This window comes from Lathyrus oleraceus, chromosome 3 (genome assembly GCF_024323335.1).
Source record: "Lathyrus oleraceus cultivar Zhongwan6 chromosome 3, CAAS_Psat_ZW6_1.0, whole genome shotgun sequence".
Classification (NCBI taxonomy): domain Eukaryota; kingdom Viridiplantae; phylum Streptophyta; class Magnoliopsida; order Fabales; family Fabaceae; genus Lathyrus; species Lathyrus oleraceus.
In genome coordinates, this window is record NC_066581.1 from 526,279,905 (window position 1) to 526,293,172 (window position 13,268).

A 13,268-nucleotide genomic window follows, 5' to 3' on the forward strand; every position below is an offset into this window, starting at 1 on the left:
CATTGTGCTATATACAAGTCAAGATCCATATAGGAGATTTAAATTTTATCAGCTCTATTATGGATTGGTGATTGCATGAATTCTTGGAAATATTTGTCAAATATATAGGAACTATGCAGGTTCCAATGGGAAACCAATGAAGAGCGCACATGGACAAAGTGAAGACGAATGTCGAAGCACTATAAATCTCGGTGTCATCTCTTTCCTACTCTTGCATTTAATTTCATAGTATCACGATGTAAAAAATATCACAAGCGCTCGCACGCTCGAGATAATAATGAAGTCACCACCGAACTTTATTTATTTCAAAAGGAAAGATAAAATATTGATAAAACCCTTAAAAGAAAAAGAAAATGGTCATCGTAATCAAATTGAAGTTCGATAGTCGATTATGTAGGGGGAGGGGTATTATGACCCCTCATAACACCCCAATTTTTGAGTTGTTATTTTAATTGATTTAATTGTATTTTAATTTAATTATTATGTGTGATAATTGAATTAATTTGGGTGGTGGGGGCGTGTGACCCCGAGATAAGGGTGTAAGAGTAATTAGAAATTGATAAAAGTCTACTAAAATATTAAGAATTATTTTAGTAATTAAAATAATAATATTTTATTTTAATTCAATTAATTAAATGAAAAATAGGGAGTTTGAGGCTGAGTTGAGAATTATGAAAAATAGAAGGGAGGAAGGAGTAAACATGTTAGTAAGTGGGAGATGAGTTTATAATTTTAATTAGATTACCCTAATTATATAAATTAAGAGATAACCTAGTTTTAGGGAGTTTTTCTATCATACGTAAAATCAGAATTTCAGAATAGAGAGGAGGCTAGAGAAGTGCAAGGAAAAGCTAGGAACATAGAGCAATTTAGATAACCAAAACCAGATTTTTCATTGTTGCTAGTATAATCAGGTAAGGGGGAGAACTATATCAATAATGAGTATATGCACGAGGGGTAGAATTGAGGAGTCCTTAACCTCCAATAAGGCTTTGGGATTTTTAATGAAATTCTGTTAAGCATGAATGATTTATTGTATGTTATGATGTTTGATGATGCAATTCGTGTACCAAGTTGTATGAAATTTTTTGTTTTGATGTGTGTTCATATTTACACCATTGTTGTGTGTTTGAAGGTTTCGGGAATAATCCAATTTTATGTAAACTATGAATTAAAGGTGTGGAATTGATGTAATTGGATGTACTGGTGAATTATACCATGTGTGTGATGTTTCTATGTCGAAATCGTATGGCTGGGATGAGAAAATAGGAGTTCGATAGTGAACTCCATTAGTAGAACTGAATTCTGCAAATTGCAGGACGCTGACGAATGTCACCACCTTAACGGGTAACCCGTCATGCTGCCCATGCTTATTTTTCAAGTCGATCGTCAGTTAAACGAAGTTATGGGGATTTTGGGGTTGGTGACGAGTAACCCGTCATGGGTCTGCAGTGAGCACAAATACTTGTTTTAATGATATTAAAATGCAGATTTTGATTTTTCGACTTTGTGGATGTTTGGGTACTGTTATACTCTATTAGTTGCTATTTTAAATGATGTTTGGTATGATTTAACGATTAAACATGATTTTAATCAAATTTATGACTTGTCAATGAATGATGGACATGTGCATACTTGATGATGATGTGATAATTTATGTGAATTGTGATGATGATATGCTGTTGTATGAGCATGAATTATGTTGCTGAACTATGATTTTGTTGTTGAGGCATGACAGTCCAGAAGGGGAACTATTATCATTAGGTCAATGCATGTTTTGTTTATTATCGGGAGAGGATTTTAAATATTATGTTATTGTTGCACTGATGTGTTGTGACATGCAGTAATTATACCATTGCTGTTGATGAAAGAGGCATGTTGCAATCCGAGTAGGATGGATTGGTGACTTATCCTAAATCTGAGTATGGTGGATTCGGGGTTCGATCAGGGTGAACCCGGTTCTTGAGTGAACCAATTGATGATGATATGGTACCATATGCATATGAGTCTGGTCGAAGTTGTGAGTCTCATTGCATAAATTAAATGATGAATATGTGATTGTTTTTGTATGTTGATTGATTAGGTGTGAGAATGATTTTGTGTGATATTGTTGAATGCGTAGAAGTTTGAATTCTACCTTAAACTTTATACCGTTAGTTTATTGGTGTGAATTCTCACCCCCTTTGCTTTGATGTTGTCCACCATGGACACCTTGCAGATAATTAGGATTGGAAGTTGTTGTTGTGAGTGAAAGATATCTTTTGAAGTTAATTCCATTTAGTTTCTTTATTTATTTAGTGGTTATGCTATGATCATGTAACATTGGGGCTGAGACGCTTGTTTTAATTATTGAATTCAAATTAATGCTTTTGAGGAGTCTCCATGATGTTATTCTGAAGTTGATAACAAACATGATTTTGTCGAGTATTTTAATTTGATTTTTTGCGACTATTTGAATAAAGTTGAGAAGTTGGTAACAGTTTAATCAACGTATAATGCTTGTTATATAAGTTTCGAGGTTAAGGTGTTACATAGTGGTATCAGAGCAGGTCGGTCCGTCCGACCAGGTTTTTGCATGATAATTATTCCTTAGTATGTGACATGTGTGTGTACATTATCGATGCATGATTTCTTCTAATGTCTGTTTAATGGTATGCATAATGGCTGGAAGAAACTATCATGGAATTGTTGATGCTTTTGAGATATTGGCCCACACGCTGCATGGGCAACAAAGTTAGGTTGGTGAATGTTCTGTTGCTTAGGAAAATTTCAGAGGAATAATCCATTGACGTTCAAGGGTAGATATGACTCGCAGGGTGCTCTTACATGGTTGAAAGAGATTGAATAGTTTTTTTTGAGTAATGGCATGTACTGAGGAGCATAAGGTATTCTTTGGTACTCACATGTTGTCTGAGGAAGCTGTAGATTGGTGGGATAATGCATGCTAGATACTAGAGGTTACTGGTACTGAGGTTACATAGGCTGTGTTTAGAGTGCAGTTTCTGGAGTAGTACTTCCCCGAGGATGTGCGTAGCAAGAAGCAAATTTAATTCCTTTAGTTGAAGCAAAGAAGTTTAACAGTTGCAGAGTACGCTGCAAAGTTTGAGGAGCTAGTAAAATTTTATCTGCATTATAATGGTGCTGCTGTGGAGGGTTCGAAGTGCATCAAGTTTGAGAGTGGGTTGCGTCCCAAGATCAAACAGGCTGTTGGTTACCAGGAAATTCGTCGCTTTTCTATACTGGTGAATAAATGCATAATCTATGATGAAGATAGCATAGCTTGATATGCTTACTACAAGAGTATTAATGAAAAGAAAGGAAATGAAGAATTTCGAGGAGAGCCGTATATGACTACTACTGATAAAGGAAAATAAAAAGCTACAATTGAGAAGAAACCAAGTTGGGGATGAGCTTTTGCTTTGGTCCAGTTTTATAGGTGTGGTGTGATAAGTCATCGTGCCAATGAGTGCTCTAATGTTGGGAATAAGTTTTACAAGTGTGGGAAGACATGTAAATTATAGAACTATGACTCAAGGTATGTTGATTCGCGTTTGACTTCATTCCAATCTTCATGTTTTTATGGTTTTTATGTTTTCATTTATTGACAAATGTTAAGGACCCCCTTGAAATATAGTTGTTTCAAATTAATATTTTTCGTATGATGTAGCTGAAGTTTAGAACTTATTTATATAGATGTTTTATTATTTAACTTATTCATGTTTTTGCAGGTGTAAATAAACTCTTAGATTTTTCGTTGGTAAGCTTGAAATTTCCTCAGATACTGTCATACCCAAATTTTGTCCAGACATTTTTAAAACTATCATGCATCTGACTTCATTTTCACTGTGCATCATATGCATAACATAACATGTCTTTGATCATGCATAATGCCTAAAGTGTTTCCGAAAATAAGTTTTTGGATCTACAAACATACCATTTGAATCATTTCTCAAATATACATAAAGATCGGGTCTGCAAACGTCTGTTTTATTAATCTGCATTTTGTGTAGTTTGACCTGGCGTGCTTGCTTTATTTTTTCAACTACTCTTTGAGTCACATTTTGATAAGCTAGAGCCTTATAAACCAGACATTTTCAACTTCAAAATTTGATCAAAACATGTCTGCTTTTCAGAAGTATATTATGCGTTGATCATTGTAGTGTGTTCATCTTATTTTTCTGGCATTTTGACACCCGATTTTTATTCAATTTAATCCATTTTATATTTATCTTTGTGTCAAAGTGTTCGAAATAATTAAATATAATTTTCTACCCTTTCATTTTATTTTTATCATATTTATTTAAGAAGGTGTAAATTTTAGTTATTTTAATTGATTTTATCTCATTTATATTAATTAAAGCTTCTAAACAGACAACTTTGGTATTTTAAATTAATTTGTGCTTCTTTGTTTCGATCTTGATCACTTATTCAAATTAATCTAAGGCTCACATTTTCTATCCTTGTCAACTTCTCTTATCCAATAAAAAAAGGATAATGCATTGAAAAATAAAAGAAAACTCTCCCTTAGGAGAGGGCCACACACTACTTCACAAAAGGAAGGGGAATAAAATTTTGTCATTTGTGTGACAGCTGGTAAAAGAGTGGACATAACTTTCTTATTGCACAGGTCCACACATTTTTGGAAGTTCACCATTATCCAATTTTAACCCCCACTCACCAATGTTCTTATCTCATTACCATTTTTTAATGCTAAAAAATAGTTGCTCCCCTAATAAATAAGGGACGCGTGTCCCAATAGATGTATGCAAAAAAAAAGGTTTCTCCTATACCCACAACCAAATGTGCCATTCCCTTAAGACTCTCTCTCACGTCTTGTAGAGGAGATATAATTGAGAAATGAAAAAAAAAGATTCCTCTCACTTAGAGGAGACAAATTTCTCTCAGGATTTTCCTCTGTAATTCTTCTTCTTCTCACCAAGAAATTCATCTCCATACCTAAAACTCCATGAATCTACCACACATCCAAAAAACCACTTGTTGCAAACATCTCAAACCCCACCTTAACACAATAACCACATCCATCTCCCTTGCCTCTACCGTCAACCCACTGCCGTGCAACTCTCCCCAATCTTCTTTCTCCTCCGCCTAACCTCCACCTCACAAAACACCATCTTCTTCCACGATCTATCCCCCATTTAACTGCCAAACTGTGAAATCCAAACTTTAACTCACCTTCAATACCCACCGAAAATCACCTTTAATTTCGGAGAAACACAAATTCCTGTAACCACCGTCTACTTCATTAGTGTCATGTTTGCCTTAATTTTGCGTTGCATGTTATTGTGTCCAATATTCTGAGTTTTGGTTAGCATTATAATGTTACTTTTCATTTTGAGTTGTGCTGCTATTGTAATTAAGATGTTGTTGTTCTATCTTAGTTTTGTGATAATTGAATTTAATCTGGGGTTTCGACATTAATGATATGCCACCAATTTCTCTTTTGATATATTAAACGTAACATTGCAGCGAATCTTTTAAGCTACTTTCATTTTATTGGTGTAGTATTCTGTTTTGGGTTATCTTCATTGTAAATATAACTTTGTGTTGTTATTGGATTTTGATTAATTTCATTGAGATAAGTTGAATTTTGATCAGTGGATTCGGTAATTACATGTCGTTATGCCGCCAGAATTTTGTTTCAATATATTGATTTGATTTCGCCGCGTTATGATCTTTGCGTACAACATTCCGATTTTGTTGTCGTTATGCACAAATCGGCTTTGAGCACATTGTAGTTAACTCGCTTCGATTATTTTATCTCGGTTTCATCACTTATTTCTTTCTTTGTTTTAATTAAATTAATTAATTAATTAAATTTTGTTTAACTAGTTAACTTTGATTGGTTAATTTTAATTAAATTGTTTATTTAATTTAATTAAATAATTTTGATAATTAATCTTAATCAACATAATTAATCAATTTAACCGAGTTTTAATCAATTAACTTTGTTAATTAAATATTGATCAACTTATTTCACCTTCATTTAAAAAAAAACTAACAATATCATTTCATAATCATTTTCAAATTACCAACTCGATTTCATTCATAATCACTTCGACTTTAAATCATTTCAAAATCATTTCACCATTGATTCTAAACCATTTCGAAACCATTTCCATAATTCACTTACATTTCAAACTTAAATAAATAAAACTCAATCAATATCGAGTCTGCCTTGTCCAAATCAATTCAAAATACCTAATCACGATTGAACACCATTTCATTAAAGGTGAAAAGAGGGATGATCTCGAGCCTTCGATTCTTCTCCTTAATTGTTTGGGTATGAGTTCCCTTACTCGACTATTCAAGCATTTGTCATCTCTTAAAAATTCCTATTTCGATCAGACCCAAATCATTTTTACAATAACTTAGACGAAAAAGGAAGTGGTCTAGAGCCTTATATTCCCTTCCCTGAATACTTGGATACAGGTTCCCTTATTCGGCCATTCAAGTATTTTTAGTTTATCTAAAAAAAGTTAATTATACTTAACCACTATTTCATTAAAGATGAAAATGGGGATGGTCTCGAGCCTTCGTTTCCTCTCCTCAATTGCTTGGGTATGAGTTCTCTTACTCGACTATTCAAATAATTGTCATCTCTAAAAAACTTACAATCCGATTCACCTTAAAAATTTATTATAATCAAATCAAATCAAACCCATCTTCATAAAAACTTAGACAAAAAAGGAAGTGGTCTAGAGCCTTCTATTACCTTCCCCAAATATTTGGATACGAATTGCCTTACTCAACTATTCGAGTATTCGTCGTCCATTAAAAATATCAAACCCTTTTTCAAATTAATGATAAAAAGGGAGATGGTCTAGAGCCTTCCATTCCCCTCTTCAATTATTTGGATACGAGTTCCCTTACTCAAAGAAAAAATGAACATAAGCTAACATTCAATCACAAATTTAACTAAGAGGTTCCCATTGAGTACAACAGACATGAAAGGTGCTAATACATTCCCCTTACGTAATCGACTCCCGGACCCTAAATTTGGTTGCGACGACCATTTTCCATTTTAAAAGGTTTTATAGATATTTTTCTATTCCTCCATTGGAATAAATAAAGTTTGGTGGCGGCTTTCTTCGAGTCATTTTTCCGCGACCATCGTGAAGGATCGTATTTTTCAAGGTATGACAGTTTGCGACTCTGCTGGGGATTTATGTTCCATGAAAGAGAGAGTCGGACCTAGTTTAGTTTGATTTGTGATGAAAGTTAGCTTCATTTATTTTGTTTTCTTCTATCTTTCTTTTTTTCTTCTTCTGGATTTTATTGGATTATTTCTATTTATGATCTGCTGTTGGTTCTCATGATACTATTGGGTGTCTCTGATGATTGGCACTTTGTGACATAAACTCTTTACTCGAGTCCGAGGAAAACTATAGGATTAAAATGGTGATTATGTAGTGGAGGACCGCGAGGAGCCTTCCTTGTTGGGATGATACGAAGACCCCTCATAGAGTAGATTCTCTTAGAGATATTATTGTTCGACGAGCCTTCGTCACGATGATAGTGTTTTCAAGTTGAATCAATGACTAGAGGGACCTTTTAAAACCTTTTCCATCCATGATGGTTGTGTAGTATGAACCTACAAGACCTCAGACTCGTTAGGTTAATATAAAAACCCTAATCAAATGAGATCCCTTGAATGTATTACTATCTTACGATAATATTTTCAATCTTGATCTATGATTCTGAGAACCTTTTTAGAACCTTGGATCGATGAATATGTAGTAGTGGCCCACGAGGAGCCTTCCTCGTTAGGATAATATGAAGACCTCATGAGATCATTTTGAGGATATTATTGTCCGAAGAGCTTTCGTCATGGCAATTATATTCTCAAGAAGGATCCATGACTCTGTGAACTTACCAACTCTAGAGCCTACCTATGGGGTTCCATTAATCAAAGATACCAGTTATTTACCCATTGTTATGACTGACCTGAGAACACGATGAACTTGTGTTCCTGAACATTGCATTGCATTTCCTTGCATATCTAAAAAAAAATTCATGCATTTCAATTTCGTCAGCATGCATGCATATCATTTTCCAATACAAAAAAAAAACTCTTCCCACCTTTTGCCCATTACCAGCAGGTTGATTTCCCGGCACCCGTACCGAACCCTTGAGAGCTACTAAAAGACAAGGAAATGCTTGGAACAAAATCAAGTTGAGTTGATAAAGGATATGAAAGGCAAGGTAGACCAAATATTGGAAGCTATGCAAGCTCAGTCGAAGACTAATCTTCAGTGTGCTGTCATAAAGAATGTCAGTACTACATCATGCTTTACTATAATGACCAACCCAATCTATGATCTTCTGCCTGACTATGATCTTCTGCAAGTGAACATTCCTACTCAATCCTAGATGATGCCATTGAAAAATCCTGATGTTGAAAGGCTTCGTGCCTTTGAAAAGAAAATCTGAGTTATGGAGGTGAATAATACTCTTGAGCTTGATGCCATTGATATGTGCTTAGTGTCAGACCTAGTGATCCCGCCAGAATTCAAAGTACCCAATTTCGAGAAGTACAAAGGGGATAGTTGTCCAAAGCACCATTTGTGATGTTCTTCCAATAAATGGCATCACATACTCATGATGGCAAGCTAATGATTCACTATTTTCAAGACAGTTTGATTGGAGCATCAGTGAGTTGGTATATGAAGTTGAAAAAAAGCCATATTCAGGCATGGGAAGACTTAGCCAATTCCTTTTTGAAGCAGTACAACTACAACTTAGACATGGCTCTAGAACGAAGGCAGTTGTAAAGCTTATCTCAAAAGAGCAACAAATCTTTTAAAGGATATGCACAACAATTGAGAGAATTGGCAGCCTAAGTGCAACCACCACTCTTGGGCAAGGAATTAGTTGACTTGTTTATGGACACCTTGCAGAGTCCATACTTTGAAAGTATGGTAGGCAGTGCGTTATGAGACTTTTCCCACCTAGTGGCAATTGGAGAACGCGTCAAGAGTGCCCTCAAAATCAGAAGAATCCAAGGCACCTCGAGCATCCAAGCTAGCGAGACAAAATCCCTCTGCAATTCCCAAAAAGAAGAAGAGGATGAAACCAATGTGGTCATGGCAGTATTCTCATGGTGCACCAACAAGACCTTATGATCCCTCATCTTTTCAGCAGTCACCATTTCCAACACCACGCTATCCTTATGGGCAACCAACAATTCCCAGAGCACCATACAAGCAACCATGGACTGCTCCTCATGCAAATCGATGAGCCTCAGGTCGAGGATATCATAATTAACATTAGAACCAGCCCACACCTCGAAACAATATGGAAAGAAGGAACGCTCCTCCTGATCCAATCCCCATGACATACAATCAACTTCTACCAGGTCTGATGCAAAGCTCATTGATGGATCCCAAGTCTCTCAAGACATTTCCACAACCATACCCACCTTGGTATGATCTAAATATGCAATGTGGATATCATGCCGGATCAATAAGGCACTTAACTGAAGACTGCAATGCTTTAAAATCCAAGGTTCAACAGTTGATCGACAAGAAGTACATATCCTTTCCAGAAGGAAATCTAGTGGTGCATGTCAACCTCTCTCCTAAATGAGTTCGAAGACTTCAATGGGCATCTCCTAAAGCTAGTGGTTCAGACAGGAAGACATCCTCAACATTGGCAATCATGGACATCTTTATCATTGCATTTCTATTTTCTTTGGCTGTTAAATGCTACTTGTTTTTAAATGTTTTTTTTCTAATGGTAATATTAATGAAGTAATCATGCATGTCCTAAATCAATTATTTCACATTCTCTCATTTTTCTTCTCTTATATCAAAAACAAAAAACACACCCATATTTCTCCAATTCACTTTCTTTATCATAACTGTTGTTTTTAGAAAAGATTGGAGGGAGAATGACGAAAATGAAATACCCATAATTGCTAATGGTATGCTTTTAGATAAAATCCTGTTGATGATGTACAATCATTATTTCAAATCCCCAAACACTAGAGAGATAAGGAGTTAGTCCCTAGTTAACCACTTCGAGCCTAGAAGTAGGAGTTTGTTTCAGATCTACTAACCCTTATGCTTAACCCGGGATAGGGTAGTGTTTATTTAATCTAACTATGCATTCAAATTACGAGGTGAAACATCCCATTTGAGGATCAAACATATGCCATTCTTCGCACACGTCCTGAAGTGTCGAAGGAACCAAGCAAAAATCAGAAGTTATGTCGGTTGTTCTTCAATGACAAATGACTTGGCAATCACGGACTTAGGCAAAAATTAGGAAAATCCCGGTGGACTAAAAGCTTCAAAAAGTGGTCCAGGAAAAATTTAGGGATGAAAACAAAAATCAAAAGAGGTCATTAAAATCCTCAGCAAAAGCAAAACAAGATTCAATGACCATCATATCAAGAATCAAAAGGTCACCTACATCCATGAAAAAGCAAAATAACATGACTGCCATTTCAAGAGACCTTGAATCATCGTATTTATCCTTAACTCTCTTTGAAGTTGAATGCGTGTGTTGAATTAAATGAGCATAGGACTGGAATTTATCATGAATAAGGGGTGGGTTAAAGTTAAACTTTGATCCTTACATCCTTTTGTTTTGAAAACCGTGAACCAGGCCACATTACAACCCTTAAAAGACCTAATTAGGTCAAGGTTTATTCTGAAAGCATACTACAACTAGGTTGCGTAAATTGACTCCTAGAGATTTATTAATCTTCTATTTTGGTATCATCTTCTTACTATATCTTTCACACTAGCTAAATCAACACTGCGTTTGGACTCATGGTCCAATCATCGCACGCTATCATATCATTCTAATAAATGATTTTTTCAAAACTTACATGAGCATTGCATTAAAATTACCATTTTTAAATGAACAATTTTCACAACAAGTCAGTATTTGACATCAAAGAAATTCCATTAAGGAGCAATCAGAGAGGAACTTGATCAGTCACCAGAATCAAGACCACCTCATAACCCTATAAATCAGGGGCATGTCACCTAAAACCTCAGTTGATCAGAGGAAGATTACTCCAAGAAATAGTCAATCTAAAGCAAGTCTCCCACCATCAAATGATTAAGGGGCAAGTTATTTAAGAGTCGATTGATCTAGAGAGAACCATCTCAGGACTCTATCAACTAAGGGCAGATTGTAACACCCCGATAAAAATAAGATAATTATTTAATTTAAGTTAATATTATATTTATTAATTTAATTAAGTAATTGGAATTATTGGATTATTATTATTATTATTGGAATAATAATTATTGGAAAGTATATAAGTGGGAAATAAGAAAAGAGTTTCATTTTTGGTAAAGAGGGTTTTTACGTGAAAAGCAGAGAAGCGGCTGAAAAGGGAGAAATGGCAAAGAGGAAGAGCAAGAGAATAAGGGTTGAAGAACGGAAAAGATTGGAGCTTAAGGATTGCCGGATTAACTCAGGTAAGGAGGGTTTATCGTCGTTTAATGGGTATTATGAGTTAACATGTGATGGGTAGTAATAAGCCATTGATTTGACCCTAATTGGGATGATGAATGTTGAAAATTGTGATGGATAAGTTGTGTTGAAACTGAAATTGAATATGTAATTAGATGAGTAGTGATTTTCCGAAAGTGTAGCTTTTTACGGAATCGGAATCGGAGGTCCGGAAGTCCTCCAACGGCGGAAAATACGGAGAATTCTGCATTCTGCTTCGTGTTAGCGCAGGAACAGCTTTCTGTCTTGCGTTAACCGGTTAACCCAGGGTGTTAACCGGTTAACACTGTTAGGAATTGTGAAGTATTGCTGTTTTGCTTGCGTTAACCGGTTAACCCAGGGCGTTAACCGGTTAACACTGTTGTGATTTCTGAAAATTGCTGTTCTGTTTGCGTTAACCGGTTAACCCAGGGCGTTAACCGGTTAACCCAGAGCGTTAACCGGTTAACACTGTTGAGTTTTGCCAGAAAGCGTGTTCTGTGTTGCGTTAACCGGTTAACCCAGGGCGTTAACCGGTTAACACTGTTGGAAATTGGAAAAATTGATATTTTAATGTTGTGAACATAATTGGTGATTGGCCTATATCGGTGTGTGATATAGTAGGGATTATTTCCCGTTGTTTTGAGTAGGATAGGTGTTAGTAGAGTGTGCTAATACTGTGACTGAATTATTTGGCATGACATAATATGATTATGTGATAAATATGCTGATGATGTGTGAAAATATGCATAATGTTGTGAATGTATATATTATGTATGTAATTGTGGATGGACTGTTTTATGGCTTAGAGTGTGAGCATATGTCCATTGTGGATTGTTGTTGATGTTGCATGCTAGGTGATTTGGCATAGCATAATGTGGCCTTTATGGTGGTAGCTAATTCCCATGGTGAGGAATTAGTGATGTTAGTCATTTTGGACTGTTGTTGATGTTTGCATGCTAGGTGATTAGCGTGCATAGCATGGCCCTTGGGGTGGTAGCTAATTCCCATGGTGAGGAATTAGTGATGTGAGTCACTAGGTCTCAAATGAGTGGGACTAGTGAGCTTGGTAGTCGTACCTGGATTTGGTCGGTGAAGTTGAACTATATGTTCACGAATAGTCGGTACCGCATGCATGGAGTCTCATTGCATAATGTATGTATGGCGTATAATATGAATGAATGTATTCCAATATTATACGTGTGTTTTGTGTTGGTGTTGAGTATGAATTGAGATTATACGTATGCTTTATGTTGGTGTTGAGTATGATGTTTGAGTTGATGTGACGTTACTGAATGTGTGTTATGATTAGGGTGATGAAATGTGTTAAATTACTTAACATTGCATGCTATTTTATAATGCTTATTATATCGATTGAGGAACTCACCCTTACAACTATTTTTCAGGTAACGAGCAGTGATTGAGTAGGAGCTAGTGCTTGGAGTCTAGTGTAGTTCCTTAGTGGGTCATGCTCTAGTAGATGTAACATCGGGATAGGATGTTTTAAATGTTTTATTGTTGGTTGTGAACCAGTTTACATGTAATATGCTACATGTTTTGCATGATCGATTTGATCTCTATCCGCTGCGTATTGTGCAATGCTTTATGTTTTGATTTAAATAATGGGCATGACTAAATATTATGGTGAAATGTGTGAAGTGTTTGTGTGACACCCTTAATTGCATATTTACTCTGATTTATATATGTTGTTTTAATTAAATATTTGGGGTATTTTAGAAGGGTGTTACATTAGTGGTATCAGAGCATAGTCGGTCGAGTCGAGTCGTAATTATTCTGTT